Raw genomic sequence first — 16187 nt, forward strand, 5'->3', positions numbered from 1 at the left:
ATTTACCTGAGCCTGGGTTTCCTCCAGAAATTTAAGCCCGTGCAGATCCTGCAGTGAAGATGGCGTGAGTTTTTAATGAAGGGAAGGAGCATGCAGCTACGCCCATGCTGGGAGTTGATCGTTCGTTCTTGCAGGCATGGGTTCCACTCATGGGTCGACGAGGGAAAATTAATTAGGCTCCTAGTTTTGCTTCCTACATAAAACTAACTCCTTTTGCTTCTGACTGAAGTGTTGTCACTGTGACAGAAAGCCCATCTCTCTGAAGGGGTACAAAGGATTTTGGTTGAAGCAATTGAAAAAGCTGCATATTTCAAAATGCGCTTCCCCAGCAGCCTTAAAACACTGCTCTCTGAATGCCTGCAGTATGCACTCACCCCATAAGCTCTGGCTTAAAATTCTCCCCAGATTCACCCTCAGCTCAAAATTGCAGTATATATTCAGGGAAGAGTGTAATTTTTGCAATCAGCCACTTGCATTTGCAATGGACTAAATTGCAGTGAGATGGATGCTTGAAGAAGAAGCAAGGGTTAAACCCAGAACAAGGAAGAGGACAGGCAGGACTCGGGGATGAAGCAGTTGATCAAAGGGTAGCTCAGAAGTTATTTAAAAATAAACCAGAAAGTAGAACTTCCAGGCAGTTGCCGCTGTAATTACAATGCAGACAATGGAGCCATGGTGCTGTTCAGGTTACTGGATTTTCCTAGCAGCTGTGTTTAATTTACTTAAAACATGCAAAGCCATCAGGTCAGATCCCATTAGCAGAATCACTCTGGAGCACTGCAAGAGCCCAGTCAGCCCAGCGCTGCAGAAATGCTGAGGGCAAAACACAAGTGTAAAATGCCCCTGAAGAAGTGATATTCACGCGATGGCCAACATCAACGTGCGTTGCCTTCCCCCTCGGCTGCAGCAGACGCTGTGTGGTCGGTCCCTCCTGCTTGTCAAAGGCCCTATCCCTCTTCCCCGCCCAGAGGCCATCTACTGATGTGGTCTCCTAAGGCCACAGAGGGAAAGGCAACACTAAGATCACCAGAGCCAGAAATCAGTGCAAATATCTCTACTGGCTGTGATGGAGAAGGTACCTGAGAAATCTGGGATCAAGCATTTAGGAAAGTCCTTTGAATGTGCTTTTCTATAACCCAGGTTCTCTGTGTGTCCTACAACCTGCTTATGAACACATACAATGTCCCAGCTGGATCCCTCTACTCTCGGAGCATCCCCCTGACTTTCATGTTGCCTTAGAGAGGAGACCCACTTGTCCCAAATTGTGCTTGGAGTCTGCCTCGGAGATGGGAGCTTGGTGGGCTTGTGGGGTCAGGCTTCCACCTCTGGAGCTTTGTTCACATGTACCAAATTGGGGCCACATGATTCATCAGGAGCCTTTCCAAAATACAGGACCAAAACCTAAAACCTCCTTGTCAGGAAAAACCTTCTAGAGATCTTTTTCTGTTTGTTTGTTTTTTTTTTTTCATTCATTTAATGTTGGCTCAACACTCCACCAAAGGGAACATCAAGGTTTCCTTCACTATTTGTGGCTCCTACCAGCTCAATTCTATTTCTAAAATTAGCATCCTGAGATACTTAATTGCTAGAACAAAAGGTGTTAGATCATGTTTTGGTCCCTACACACCATGCTAAGTGCTTCTGCAGCCACCTACAACCACCTCAGAGTCAACCATGGACTGAAGCTCAAATGTGTCCTGTTCCACTAAGCCCTACCCAGCAGAGCAATGCAGCTTTAACCGGCGCTGATACCAAAAGGAAGAGAGCTGAAGACAAGGACAGAGCAGAATATGCCACAGGCTCCCTTCTGCACATGACCCAGATACAAAGTCATTCCTACAGAGAACAGGCAAATAAAATAAAATAAAATAAAATAAAATAAAATAAAATAAAATAAAATATCATAAATAATACAAAATCATGTGAAGCAATGGGTTTGTTTATGGGAACTCTGGAAACGTCCGACCAAATTGCATTACCCTCATTGATGAGGACTGGCACTTCTCACCACCAGAAGCCCTACTGAAATCAGCAGCTCCTGGCCCTGGAGTCACTGGAACAGCTTAACATTGCTCTTCCAACACAAACTCATCCTTCATGGTTTAGAAAGGTGTGAGACTTATTTGCATAATAAATGACAAGGCAGGGATACAGATTTCTGACAGATCCCCCCCCCACCCTTTGAAAGAAATCTATTTATTCTGAGTGAATTGGCTCTTCTCCAGATAAATGGTGTTTGTAGTCAGTTTAGCTCGGCGAGATATGCATTCTTTTGCATGCCCGTAATGAATTTTCACAGCTAGAGCCCTAATCCAGCCTAGTCATGGAGGGTTTATCAGGACCTCTTATTTTATTTCTACTGGTAAATGGGAATTGCTTTCCTTATCGCTATCTAGAAGCACCTGAGTGATTTTTGCTTCATATTTCCTATCCCACTGGAATTCAGGATGCAGTGTTATCTGATACTGTAAAATTGTCACTCATGTTAGTTGTCTTTTTATTTTAATTTGTTTGATTTATTACTTCTTTTTTTTTTTTTTTAAGAGATTTTACTTTAAGATGAGTCCCTCTTTGCTCCCTGCCATCCTCCTGCTCACATTTCTTAGGGTGATCCTTGGGAAGGCAGGATCAGGGCTTGTCTTGCCTTCATCTGCCTGATGCCTTCCCTTGGGAGAGGACTCCAACGTTGGGCTTGCCCCCATCCATCCCACCTTCCTCCGCTGGGGAAGTGCAAAACTATACAATAACAAGCAGAGATTATTCCTAACATTGGGTTTAAAAGCAAACGAACCCAGGAGAGCAGGGGCTTGCTGACGTGACCGCTATGGCTGCTGCAACCAGGGAGCAGGTACATAGCTCTGAGCTCCAGAAAAGTGAACCCGCTGTTGCTGGAAAGGCACAAGAAAACCTATAAATCCTGTAGATAACACTGTAATGGATCAGTAGTGGCAAGACATTAACCTTCACTCTTGAGGAGACACCCAAATGATAACACCTGTAGCCATGCCACTCCAGAGTTATCTGTCTTGTCACTTGTGAAGATAAATCTATCTGACCTAAACCATCAGCTTCCTCACTCAAAATTCTCATAGATACTGGCAGGGTTCAGGAAAATCACACCTAATAATCAATTGAGCGTGTGTAACAAGGCTCACATGGAAACCATTTCCTTCCAGTATGTTAAAATAATTCCGCAGAGCAGGGAAAAAACATGGTAGGCTTGAAGGCCAGTCTGCAGGGAAAGTGCTACATGACAGTGACAACTGTGGAAGGTCTGAAAACAGTTACCAAAACCTCAAGGAGCTGTCACGCACAGGAAAATGTAAGTTAATTAAAGCCACTTAAACAAATACATCTGGGACAGGGGTGTGGGATGCAGGGAGGGAGAATGAAGTGATAGATCACCTGAGTGAATGAGAGATCAGCTCAAACAGATGGTGAATCCCAGACAGGAGGCAAGGAAACCCATTCTGCTAAATCCAGATGAGCCCCTTGCCCCAGAGCTGTGCTGGAGAGGGCAGCAAGAGCCCCCTCCACCCCAGGGCTATGCCTCACTGTCAGGCACTGCATCTTCCCACAGCCCCCACAGGGATGCCCAGGCTCAGCAGGTCTGCCCCTCCGCTGGAAAACACCAGCCAGGCTCCACCAATGCTCTCCTAGATCAAGCGGTGCTGGCTTGGGATTATAAATCCATTTCTTGCCTTCCTAACGTCTTCCCTCCTGTCCCTACCGCACCATTCAGCTGAAACAAGAACCATGGGCAAAGCATCCATCTGGCTAAGAGCATGAGGATGTAAATCCACCTCAAACACACCACCAGGACCAACATCACCTCCACCTTCAGTCCTGGTCCTCCTCCAAGCAGTCTCCCCTGAGCCTCCAGAGTTGACTTGCCTCCTACTATGCTCAAAGATGAGTACAGGTTACTTGCATCAGCCCCAGCTGATATAAAGGCAAAATGGGAAAGACTTGGATAGGCTTTGTGCAAACAGCACGCTCTGTGTGATAAATGCATGATAGCTTTGAATTTAGATGCCTTGAAGCTCAAGTGGTGTCCCCCAGGGTTCTGTGATGGGGCCAGTCCTGTTTAATATCTTTATCAATGATCTGGATGAAGGGATCGAGTGCACCCTCAGTAAGTTTGCAGATGACACCACATTGGGTGGGAGTGTTGATCTGCTTGAGGGGAGGAAGGCTCTGCAGAGGGACCTGGACAGGCTGGATCAATGGGCTGAGGCCAACTGTATGAGGTTTAACAAGGCTAAGTGCAAGGTCCTGCACTTGGGCCACAGCAACCCCATGTAACGCTACAGGCTTGGGGAAGAGTGGCTGGAAAGCTGCCTGGCAGAGAAGGACCTGGGAGTGTTGGTTGACAGCCGCCTGAATATGAGCCAGCAGTGTGCCCAGGTGGCCAAGAAAGCCAATGGCATCCTGGCTTGTATCAGGAATAGTGTGGCCAGCAGGACTAGGGAAGTGATCGTGCCCCTGTACTCGGCACTAGCGAGGCCGCACCTCGAATACTGTGTTCACTTTTGGGCCCCTCACTACAAGAGAGACATTGAGGTGCTGGAGCTGTGTCCAGAGAAGGGCAGAGAAGCTGGTGAAGGGTTTGGAGCAGAAGTCTTATGAGAAGCGGCTGAGGGAGCTGGGATTGTTTAGCCTGGAGAAAAGGAGGCTGAGGGGAGACCTTATTGCTCTCTACATCTACCTGAAAGGAGGTTGTAGAGAGGTGGGGGTCGGTCTCTTCTCCCAGGTAACAAGTGATAGGACAAGAGGAAATGGCCTCAAGTTGCACCAGGGGAGGTTTAGACTGGATATTAGGAAATTTTACTTTACTGAAAGGGTGGTCAAGCATTGGAACAGGCTGCCCAGGGAAGTGGTTGAGTTGCCATCCCTGGAGGTATTTAAAAGACATGTAGACGTGGTGCTTAGGGACATGGTTTAGTGGTGGACTTGGTAGTGTTAGGTTTACGGTTGGACTCGATGATCTTAAAGGTCTTTTCCAACCTAAATGATTCTATGATTCTACTTTGCTTTGACCTTATGGCTCCACCACACGAGCCTTTATTTTTATTGTAATCATCTCCCAAAGAAACTTAAAATGTTGGGTCTTTATATATTCCTTTGAGCATTAATTCAGAAGCGGTACCAAAATATCAACATGAGGTTGGATCATCATGGAGAACCTGTGTCTGCTACCACTGCCACTCAACCAGCCCTTTGAGACAGCCCTGCTTGGAAAGCAGCGCTGGCCAGCCTCAGCGCAAGGCAGATGGGAAGGGAAACAGCAAAGCCATCTGCACATCATGAAATCCCCACTGCGGGATGACAGCACACGAGACCACTGCCTGCAAGAGGAAGTCTTGCCATGACATCAACCCGACCCAGTTGGAGCGCAGGCAGCACGGAAACACAGATGGAGGAGCGAGGAGACCAGGCTTCCAACACATCTCGGTCTGCTTCCCATCCTCCTTTCTCTGCTGGGATGGGGGAGATGCAACGAATCCAACGCCAACCCAGCGTGGTCCTCCAGCGAAGCAAGTAGGCTGCTGGAATTTGGTTATCTTGGTTAGCAGAGAGCTGGTGTAGTGAAGGACCCAGGTCACATGGGAGAAGGTCTGAGATCTCCTTCCTCACCCCCAAGTTCATTTTTTAATCCCAAACCAGGCTTTGCTGCAGATCTTTTATTCCAACCCCCAGTAAGATTAACTCATCACAAGTGCCCATGGCTCTGCAGACAGCATTACAGCCTGGGCTCTCCAAATATAGACTGGTACAGCATCCCCCTCCCTGCCTGCAGCTCCAAGCAGGTGGGCAGGCAGCCAAGGCCCCTTCCCTCCCATGCCCCTAACCCCTTCCCTCCCAAGGGCTACTTCCTTAACGCAGCCCAACTGCCTGCCCCCACCCGCCAAGGGCTGACAGATTTGTGCAGTCCCCTTAGGGTGGGGTAGGTACATTTATTTCCTCTTTTCTGAAAAAAAGGAAAAAAGAAATGTAATTAACCTTTTCCTTTCCTTGCAAGGGGGCAAGAAACATCCCTTCCACAGAAATGGTTTCAGGACTAAGAGATCTGCTCACGCAGCTGTGTCAATGCTATTCTGGCTTAGCTAAAATTAAAGAGCTGAAGTCATATGTGGGCCTTCATGAAACTTGTCATGGAGACCACAAGATTAGAGGACCAGACAGTGACCTGGGAGGCCAAGGTCTATTCCCAGCTGTGCCGAGGGATTCTCATGTGAGTCACGACATGTTTCTCAACCTCTGTTTCCCCAAAGATAAAAGAAGGGCAGAGAAACTGAGCCCATCAAGAGTGCAGACCTACACGTGAAGTACCTGCAGGTTCATAGGACCAGGTAAATTCACAGGCAGGACCAGACACTGATATTGCTGCACTCCTGGGAGGATGAAGTAGCTCAGCTGCTTTTGGAGGCTAGAACACGGAGAGGTTTTCTCAGTCCTTCAGGCCAAGCTCACTGTCCCTCTAAGCGATGCCAAGAGGAGCAGATCCATAGGTAATCCTAGGGACTTCTGCACAGTTTCAAGGAAAGAATAATCCCATCTCACAGATTGTCCTGGGTGCCTCAAGCCACTCTGTCCCTCCAAACCAACTCCCATTTACCCCATATTTCCCCAGCATGTCCAGCCCAGAGTGCTGATGGACTGCTGCTAGACAGACACACAGTGAGCACATCTCAGCTATGGACACAGAAGCATCAGGACAACAGAGGAATCACAGTCAGGTCTTCATAGAAGCATACAATCATAGAATGGTTTGGGTTGGAAGGGTCCTTTAAAGGTCATCTAGTCCAACCCCCCCTGCAATGAGCAGGGACATCTTCAACTAGATCAGGTTGCTCAGAGCCCCATCCAACCTGACCTTGAATGTTTCCAGGGATGGGGCATCTACCACCTCTCTGGGCAACCTGTTCCAGTGTTTCATCATCCTCATCGAAAAACATTTCTTCCTTGTATCTAGTCTAAATCTACCCTCTTTTAGTTTAAAACCATTCCCCCTTGTCCTATTGCTACAGGCCCTACTAAAAAGTCTGTCCTCATCTTTCTTATAAGCCCCCTTTAAGTATTGAAAGGCCAATAGGTCTTGCCTTATCACTTCCAGTGCCCATCCAAATGCTAGCTAGAGATCTAACAGCACTGAAAAAACAGGAAAGTGCAGGATAACCCCAGCATCCTGGCCACCATCCCCTCTCCCACCAGGAGCAGGTCCTCCTCCACCAGCTGTGCCAGCTATTGTTTGGCACATAAAGCCCACTCCACCAACCTGCATGCAGCTCATTACTCTGCAAAGCGCTTTGAAATGCTCTGAATATGAAAGGTGCTCCATCAGACCAAATTCGGCTCTGTTTGCTATTACAATACAGTGCATTTCTTTTGTCTGTGCCTTTTGATGATGCCCAATTGTTCCCCTCAGTCAGTATTTTTGAGTCATTAGTTGGAATTAGTAAAGTTCCTGCTGCCAGACTTTTCCAAGGCTCTGTTCTTGGGCTACAAAGAGTCGATGAGGAGTTTTCCTGCTTTCACTGAGCTGGAGGCGTGGCAGGGAGCATTTTGGGGGGAGCAGGCAGCCTGCTCAACTCCCCTTTCCCATTGCAGGCACCGGGAAATGCACATGCCGACAATATGCTGCAGGTGGTCACAGGGGGGCTGGTGCTTCCCAGCCAGAAGGGAACCTATAGATCCTTTCATTTGGTACCTCTGGTGGGACCAGGTGAAGGGCTTTGCCTAGTCGCATCTGTATTTAGGCAGCATGTCCCACAAAGTTCAGGTTTCTCTCCCAGAAATCCCCCACTCCCCATTTCAAGGCACCAGCCCTGAAGAATTCACCTTTCTCTGGGTGACAGAAACCTTTAGTTAGCCACCTCCATGGTGAAAACACCTGGATGTGCCTGACCTTGTCCTCCAACCTCTCGCTCATGTTATGCCTTTCCAACTATATCAGAAAACTTCTTAGTATCAAGGCACTTTTTCTCCGAAGGCATTTATACATGGAGCATGCCGGTTCCTCCCTACCCCATACCCTCTTGGGATGCTCACTTGGACTTAGGAGGAATTTAGTGGTAGGACATTTTCACTGGAGAATCTTAACCCATCTGGAGCCTGTGCTCCTGCCTTGGCTGGGCATGCTGGAGTAAGCTAACTTGCAGGGGAAGGCTTGGTGATATATCAGGGAATATCACACCCCATGATACCCAGCTGGCCCGCTTTGGCGATGTCGAATCTTCAGGTATGGGTGTGCATTTGCCATGGGAAGCCCAGGAGAGAGGGACAGGAGATGCAGCTTTCCTTGTCCTCCACCAGCATGAATCGGGTTCAACACCAGAGCAGGTGCCTGAGGTCCTGCAGCCCAAGATCCCAGCTCTGAGGTGGACCAAGGGGTGTACGAAAGGGGGCAAACATGGAATACTTCTCCAGGTATACGCTCCTGATGGCCAGCAAGCAGCCGAGATGCTTCCCAATCCGGTGGCTGTACCTGCAGCACTGCGCTAACAGCCCTTGATGGACCTTTTGTCCACAAATTTCCCTAATTGGTTTTTGAAGCCATTTATACTTTTGGCATCCACAACATCCTGTGGCAATGAGTTCCACAGTTTAATTACATGTTTTATAAAAAAGCATGTCCTCCTGTTTAAGGCCTCTGCCCAATCGTTTCACAGTTTTTCTCTAGCTGCAAGACACAACAAATAACTCTTCCCTATCCACCTCCACACCACATAGGGCTTATATACCCCACTTAAATACCTCCTCAGCTCCTTCTCCTCCAGACTGAAGGGCTTAGTTTGTTCAGCCACTTTTCACATTGAATCTGTCCCATGTCACTTGTCCTTGTCCCCCTCTCCATCCTACTCAAGCCACACTACGAGTCCTCGCACACCAAATGGGACACACTTTTGGCTCCTTCTTTCCCAAAAAAACATCTGCTGCCCAGCGTGGTGGCAGATCCTTGCATCCCAACCTGCCGCAGTGAGGAAATGCTCCCATCACCTCCACACAGGGAGAAGTAAATCCCCAGCCATGCTGTGTCCCCGGCATATGAACCAAGGCATATCAGGTACATCCCCATCCCCAAAACACAACACACCCTGCAATAGGCTTAATTGGCACAGGTGTTAATCAAAGGAGGTCCCTTGGAAACTAATGGTGTAATGGGGCTGAAGACCAGCACTAGAGACATGCACCTCTATGAGCCGACGCCAGCTGAGAGTAAAGGTGGGTCCCACTGCATTACACACTTTCCAGATATAATACAGCCTCCACGACAGATCATAGAATCATAGAATGATTTGGGTTGGAAGGGACCTTTAAAGGTCATCTAGTCCAACCCCCCTGCAATGAGCAGGGACATCTTCAACTGCATCAGGTTGCTCAGAGCCCCATCCAACCTGACCTTGAATGTTTCCAGGGATGGGGCATCTACCACCTCTCTGGGTAACCTGTTCCAGTGTTTCACCACCCTCATCGTAAAACATTTCTTCCTTACATCTAGTCTAAATCTACCCTCTTTTGTTTAAAAAGGGGTCCTATTGCTACAGGCCCTACTAAAGTGTCTGTCCCCATCTTTCTTATAAGCCCCCTTTAAGTATTGAAAGGCCGCAATAAGGTCTCCTTGGAGCCTTCTCTTCTCCAGGCTGAACAACCCCAACTCTCTCAGCCTGTCCTCTGATCATTTTTGTGGCCCTCCTCTGATAGAGGATTCATTCCTGTTCACACATAAGGAGCTCCAGCAGATATATGAAGTGATGAAGTTGCATGGGCTATGCCCCATCTAACGTTGCTATCTGGCCCCAAAGAGCCAGCTCAGGTCCCGGGACCACAGCAGCTCCGACCCGCACCCACACTGCCTGCAGGTGCAGACCCTTCCACACCCGGCCATCCCACCACGGTTTCTGGATGCAACGTGGGCATTTGGCCACTACAACCCTGAAACAAAACTAGGAGCAGACCAACCTTACAGGACACGGGGAGTGGGAAGAAGAGCCCAGCACCGAACCCAGCTCCTTTAGCAGCTTGTCATCTTTCATGGTGGATTGTACTTCCATTCCCTAAGGATTTCCCTGAAAATTATCTCATAGATCATCCCACCTAACATTAGCAATAGCATTTCCATTGCAACACAACCAAATGCAGGCAATTCACACCTCTCACCTTGCATTTTCTTAAGTAACACATGTGAGAGACTGAAAGAGTTAATGTCTCAAACATTGTGGCGACTTGAGGCGCTATTTGCATGGCTACAGCAGGTCGGCGAGCACGGGGTGGGGGAGAGCGAGAGCAGGACGTGGAGAGCATGTCAGAGGATGCACGGTTCCGGGTTCTGCTGGACCTTACCATATATGGCCAGAGGTCACACAGAGTTTACCTGAGGAAGGGGCTTGCGACCACCCAAGAGACCCCTCGCGACCACCCCCCAGCACCTGCGCAGAAGATTGAGAACTTTCTAGAACAAGAACCATGTAAATCCTCAAGGGGGCGTACCTGGAGGCAGGGATTAGCCTATAAAAGACACGCCCCCCAGGGAACCACGTGTGCACCCATCACTGGAGGATTGCCATGTCTGTCATCATGGGATCCAAGGGTGGTGATACTTTTCTCTTTCCTCCTCTCTTCTCCTTTCCTTTTCTCGCTTCTCTCTTCCTCTACTCTTCCACTATATATAAGTTTGGGATAAATTGTGACGGGTTGCCCGGAAAATAGCTCCATTGCCAAATCGCCTCTGTTCATTTGGTGAGCTTGCCAGTTCATTAAGTTTGTCTGTCGAATTCACCAGTTAATAAAATTGCTAGTCAGACTGTTCCTCTGAGTCATTGTCGTGACTCTACCGACCACGCGGCTCTGCCGAGCAGAGATCGGCCTTTGTCAGTACACAAACTGTCAGGGAATCAAAAAGATTCACCCATCTCGCAACTCACCGAGTGGGACGAGACAACGTGGTACAATAAAACAGCCTGCCCAGATTCCAGTCTAATCTAAAAACAACTTTATGGCTTCTAATTTTAGCACTAATCTTCCTTTGCTATGGTTGTGTGATTTCTAATTATTTTATCCCCAAGCCTTGCTTTGACGGATAGTTGTACCTTTTCCAATGCCGAGTGACTTGTAAAGTGCCTTTAAAAAATATGCTGATCATTTCAGGTTCATTTCCAGTTCCTACACAAATAATATTCTCATATATGGCTTCACTGGGGAAATATTATTATTATTAAAATAATAGTAATAAAAGCAATACAATTTAAAAACGAAAGCTCTACAATTTAAAAACGAAAGCTCTGGAACAGGCTGCCCAGGGAAGTGGTTGAGTCGCCATCCCTGGAGGTATTTAAAGGACGTTTGGATGAGGTGCTTAGGGACATGGTGTAGTGGTGGTCTTGGCAGTGTTAGGTTTACGGTTGGACTCGATGATCTTAAAGGTCTTTTCCAACCTATACGATTCTGTGATTCTGTGATTCTATTTCTTAGGACGATCCCAATCTGATCCTGCAAACACCATATTTTCTCTTAAAAGTTGTTGAAGAGCATAAATCAGTTATCCAGATACAGATCTCTTAATAATTCCGTGCCTTTGGCTTGGCACTGCTCCCAGAACATTTTGCCTTTATATATCCTTATTTTCAAGTTACAACACATTGAAGAGCAATCGGCCACGCTGAACCCTCGGGGGGACTTTGTGAGGGACGGCGCAAAGCAGTGGCGGAGACGCACTTGCCTTGATGCTCCCCAGGAGCGTTGCATATGCAAATCCTCCAAATTTATAGCAGCAAAGATCAGCCCTCGGCTGAAGATGTGCTGTAGGTGCTTAGGATAAGCCTCCAGCCCAGGCTCCTTGGCAGGCAGATGTTTTCTCTCCTACCATGCTCACCTGAAGCAACCTCTTGATCCTCCTAATTGCTGACCTAGATCAAATCCAGATCTGATACTGTTAAATTTGCACAAAAATTTATTGGGGAGAGGATGCTGCTTGCAGAAAGTTTCAGGATGCTGAGGCAGGCAGCTGCCTGCCTGCCCGGCACTGCCACCGAGTTGCAGGTCCTAGTAGGACCTGCCACCAGCAGCCGGCACCGGGATGGGGGATGCAGACACAGGGCTGGTAGATGTTTGGTGGGTTATTTCCTTCCCCAGGATTTACATTGTACTCCGGTCAATTGGAAAATATTCATTTGACCTGTGACATTGTTGTTGTAGTTATTCTCCAAGCTTTGACAGCAGTGGTTTAAACACAGAGCATATGAGCTTCGGCACCGAGAAAGCACCCCATCCCCACAAATTCAGAGTGGATGGGGAAAAATATCACACCGCAGCCCTGATGGTGAACATATTTCTCCTTTCTCATTCTTCATTTTCCTCTCTTTCACTTTCTGAGCCTGTTTCACCATCTGTGTCTTCTCCCTCCCCATTGGAAATGTGAGCTTAGCTCCCCACCACCCACCACAATATTCAAGAGAGAAGGATACGGGGTGGGTTTTTTATTTAATTCCCTGCACAATGCTGTGTATAGAGTATTTGAAATGGAGATTGTCAAAACAGGAAACAACCCAGTCAAAGTCCTCAGGCCTGGGTCCTGAAAATGTCACCGTACAGAGCTGCAAGGGATGGAGAATAGCTCTCTGTTCCCACATGGAGAGAGGATGCTCTGGGAGAGCAGCCAGCAACACACCATCTGCCCTCACGCCACCCTGATCTTGAGAGCTGGGCTTTAACCTCTGCCAAAATCAGTGGGAAACTGGTTTTTATTAACTGAATTATTGGGAGAAAAAATCTGACAGAGGGGGTTAAAAATTATAACCCTCCGTTGGCCAATATTTTTATTAGCATAGAGAATTTCGTAAGGAATATAATCTCACTCAGGAAGCCAACCCTACAGGAAATCCTTCATCCTTAGTGTTTCAGAGTAATATCCACAGCATCCTGCTGGCTTCCTTCTTACTCCTCTTAAAACTCACCCAAGATCCTCACTTCTCAAGCTCACACTCTGAGTTTGAGCTGGCCTTGCTGGGCTGGAAGAACAAATCTTGGGTCAAATTCTGCCCATGGCCCCCCCAGCAAGGCACTGGGCTGACACCGCATCTCCACAAGGATGCAGAGCAGGGCACTGCTTGGCCCTAGGCTCTTTGATTTCCATCTATCCACCTTGGAGCAAAGATTTAAAGTTTCTCAAAGGCACAACAAGATGACCAGGTTTGGAGGAGAGAATGTAGCTGCTGTGAACTCAGGTAAATAAGATTTTCACAATTTATTTTTCTGCAGAAAATAGTTGCTAGATTTATTTTAAAAAGCAGGCTCCTACAGCTGTAGGTTTTGAGCCCTTCTTAAAAGTCTGACCTGAACAAGCATCCTTGCCAAAAAATATTGATATTTTTCGGCAATCGAAAGCCTTCGATTGCTTCTGATGGGAGTGAAAACCTTTTTGTTTGTTTGTTTGTTTTTACAGCTTTCTGCAAGTTAAGTTCAGGAGAACTTCCCAAGCAGAAGAGCTGGTGACCATTGCCAGAACGGTGATCCAGCAATTCAGGTTGCTCAGACAGGTTGTAGATGCCCCATCCCTGGAAACATTCAAGGTCAGGTTGGACGGGGCTCTGAGCAACCTGATCTAGTTGAAGATGTCCCTGCTCATTGCAGGAGGGTTGGACTAGATGACCTTTAAAGGTCCCTTCCAACCCAAACCATTCTATAATTCTATGATTCCTCCTCTGGAAGCAAAGGAGATATATTGTTTTATTTTTGAGGGAACAGTGGTTATTATTGTAGTGTCAAGCCACTGATCTACAGAGTGACAACCTTCAGGGGGAAAAATAATCCATGGATTCATGTGATGGACAACTAGGAATGTCATTTCAGATGGTCTGCATAGCCCAGAACATCAAATTTCACCTGTCATCCAGGCAGAGAATTAGAATAATTACCTAGGGCCTGATCCTGAAAGGTGCTGAGTGCAGTCAAGTGGTCTCCGCTCCCATAGAGTTCAGTATCTCAGGGGCTCTCAGCAGGGTCAGCCTTGGAGCCTGGGCAAAACATGATAGGTTGGTCTTAGTCCAGTCTTTTGTAAAAAAACCTATACAACCTATAATTAAAAAAAAAAACAACATCCCAGCTCCATGTGCCGGCCCCGTATTCCTGCATGGGGAGCTAATGCAAGGGTCATGCAGAGCGTGGCCAGGGAGATGCTCTCCAACCCACAGGCATTCTCCACAGATCAGGGATGGATGCCTGCAGCACACAGGAGAGAAACTACACCAGGATGGATGTGTCCATAGAGCTTCGGTCCACATACAGGAACATCAAAATTATGTTCCTCAGGAGTACTGATTTATCCAAGCCATCACACGTGGACATGTACACTGTCCCGGAGCTAACACACCACCCTGGCAGAAGACAAACTCCAGGGTTGCCTTGCCAAGTCTACGGGAAGTGATAAACCTGGAGATAAGAGAAGTTTGCCGGGTTTCCAGGGAGGAAGCCTAGGAACACCCCTCCATGCTCCCTGCCAGCTGTCAGTGACGCGCAGCACACCAGCCCCGGGCAGGCACGGCTGTGCCAAGAGCAGGGTGAAGGGAGGGAAGAGGATGATGGGGACAGGATGATGGCACTTTTCTCCATACGGCCCTTTGTTTTGGGAGGTCCCCTGAGATGCTCGGCTCAGGGTGACCAAGTCCTCCTTCTTCTTCCCCTATAAGGGGAACGGATGAGGGGAGGAAAACAATGCTCTCTCCTCACTTGCCTAATGGAAGAACAAAAGCACAGTGATCCCTTCCAAAAATGTTTTTTGAGGAACAGACGATCAAGCCTGAAGGCCCAGTATTTCTGGTTTATTTATTTCTGGATGAACTCCAGCCTGGCAGCGTCTTTCTGTCCTTCCAGGCTCTTGCAGGACTTGCCCAGAGCTGCATGGATCATGCAGGGCTTGCACAGACCCTAAACCCAGCTGGGGATTTAACATCCAGCACCTTGTAGAGGTGATGAAACCAAAGGTGAGGTTCCTCTACCAGACCCCATCACAAGCAAGCCTCAGCCATGGGGTGGAAGGGACAAGGGGGCATCACCCACCCATAGCCCTGGTCCAGTGGGATGCATTCGGCAGGAAGGGTCTGCCCCAGCCTGATCCCACTGGAAACTGGGACCAAAACCCACTAAAGCCAAAACCAGCATCAGACCTTTCATTGCTCAGTGGCAGTGGTTGCTACAAAGCAGAAGGGGATTTCTGCCATGCTGATTGCTCATGGAAAGTCCCTGACTGGCCCACAACCGTGGAAAAAACAGAAAATATAACTTTAATACCAAGTTGGTGGCAGGATGTCTATTTTTCTCTCCTGTGACTAGTTGCCATGGATAGATTTCTGAGGTCGACCATGCAATTGTTCGCTGCACTGCTCCTATTAAACAGAAGATGAGCAAATCATCCCATTTGTACCGTACTTTAATTTCCAGAAATTCTTTGTTCATTTGTTTGCTTAAATTATTTCTCTCATTTAAAGAAACAATGCAAACTTACAAAGGCAGGGCCCAAATCTCTCGAGTAACCCTGCTGTGGTTTGTTACTTCTACGCTAGTTAACAAGACCAGTAATTTCCCTAAGGTTTAATAGAAAATCTTCTTTCCAGAATTCAGAGAGGCAGGATATTTTAACAAACTCACTATTGTATTCCAGTTATGTCATAGGTGAGGGATATCCTAGGCAAGGCACAGGTCCTCCTCAGGGGTACTGTATAAAAACAGGTACCCTAAATGGAGCTTTTTTTACCCAAAGGGGTGAAAGTACCCTAAATTGAGCTTTTTTTCACCTAAAGCTACCCCCCTTCAGCTGCGGAAGGAGACCTGGGGGTCCCTGTCTCTCTGCTGAGCCTTGCCTTGCTCAGAGCATCAGCTCCAGCTCCACTTGGAAACGGGCTCCTGAAGCATCCTGGTCCTCATCCCAAAATGCAGACTGGTTTATCACAGTATGCTGGGATGAAGTAGATGATACTGGAGGGGCAGATCCGAGATCTCCCTGGGGTGGATGTGCTGGAAGAGGTGGGCGTACAGCCTGTTTTGCTAATGATATGGACTGCAAAGTAAACAGGACACCTGCCCATTGCCTGCCCATAAACTGCCTTTCTCACTAGTTTTACATAAACACAGAGCAGAGCTTGTGGAAAACAAGCAAACACATAAAACACACACACACATATATATATATATAT

The 16187-nt window shown here is 47.6% G+C and overlaps 1 protein-coding gene across 6 annotated transcripts in view; it reads right to left on the minus strand.

Annotated features, from left to right (window-relative positions):
• ZBTB7C (zinc finger and BTB domain containing 7C) overlaps positions 1 to 16187 on the minus strand; it is a 173002-nt gene that overhangs the window by 76946 nt on the left and 79869 nt on the right. For 2 of the 6 annotated variants that reach the window (XM_075488793.1, XM_075488792.1), the window contains one exon: positions 13914 to 14012. The exons of the other annotated variants lie outside the window; for them this stretch is intronic. The gene's annotated coding sequence lies outside the window, so the exon portion shown is untranslated. The remainder of the gene's footprint in view (positions 1 to 13913; positions 14013 to 16187) is intronic. 6 annotated transcript variants of the gene reach the window in all.

The sequence above is a fragment of the Mycteria americana genome (assembly GCF_035582795.1).
Source record: "Mycteria americana isolate JAX WOST 10 ecotype Jacksonville Zoo and Gardens chromosome Z unlocalized genomic scaffold, USCA_MyAme_1.0 Scaffold_18, whole genome shotgun sequence".
NCBI lineage: Eukaryota > Metazoa > Chordata > Aves > Ciconiiformes > Ciconiidae > Mycteria > Mycteria americana.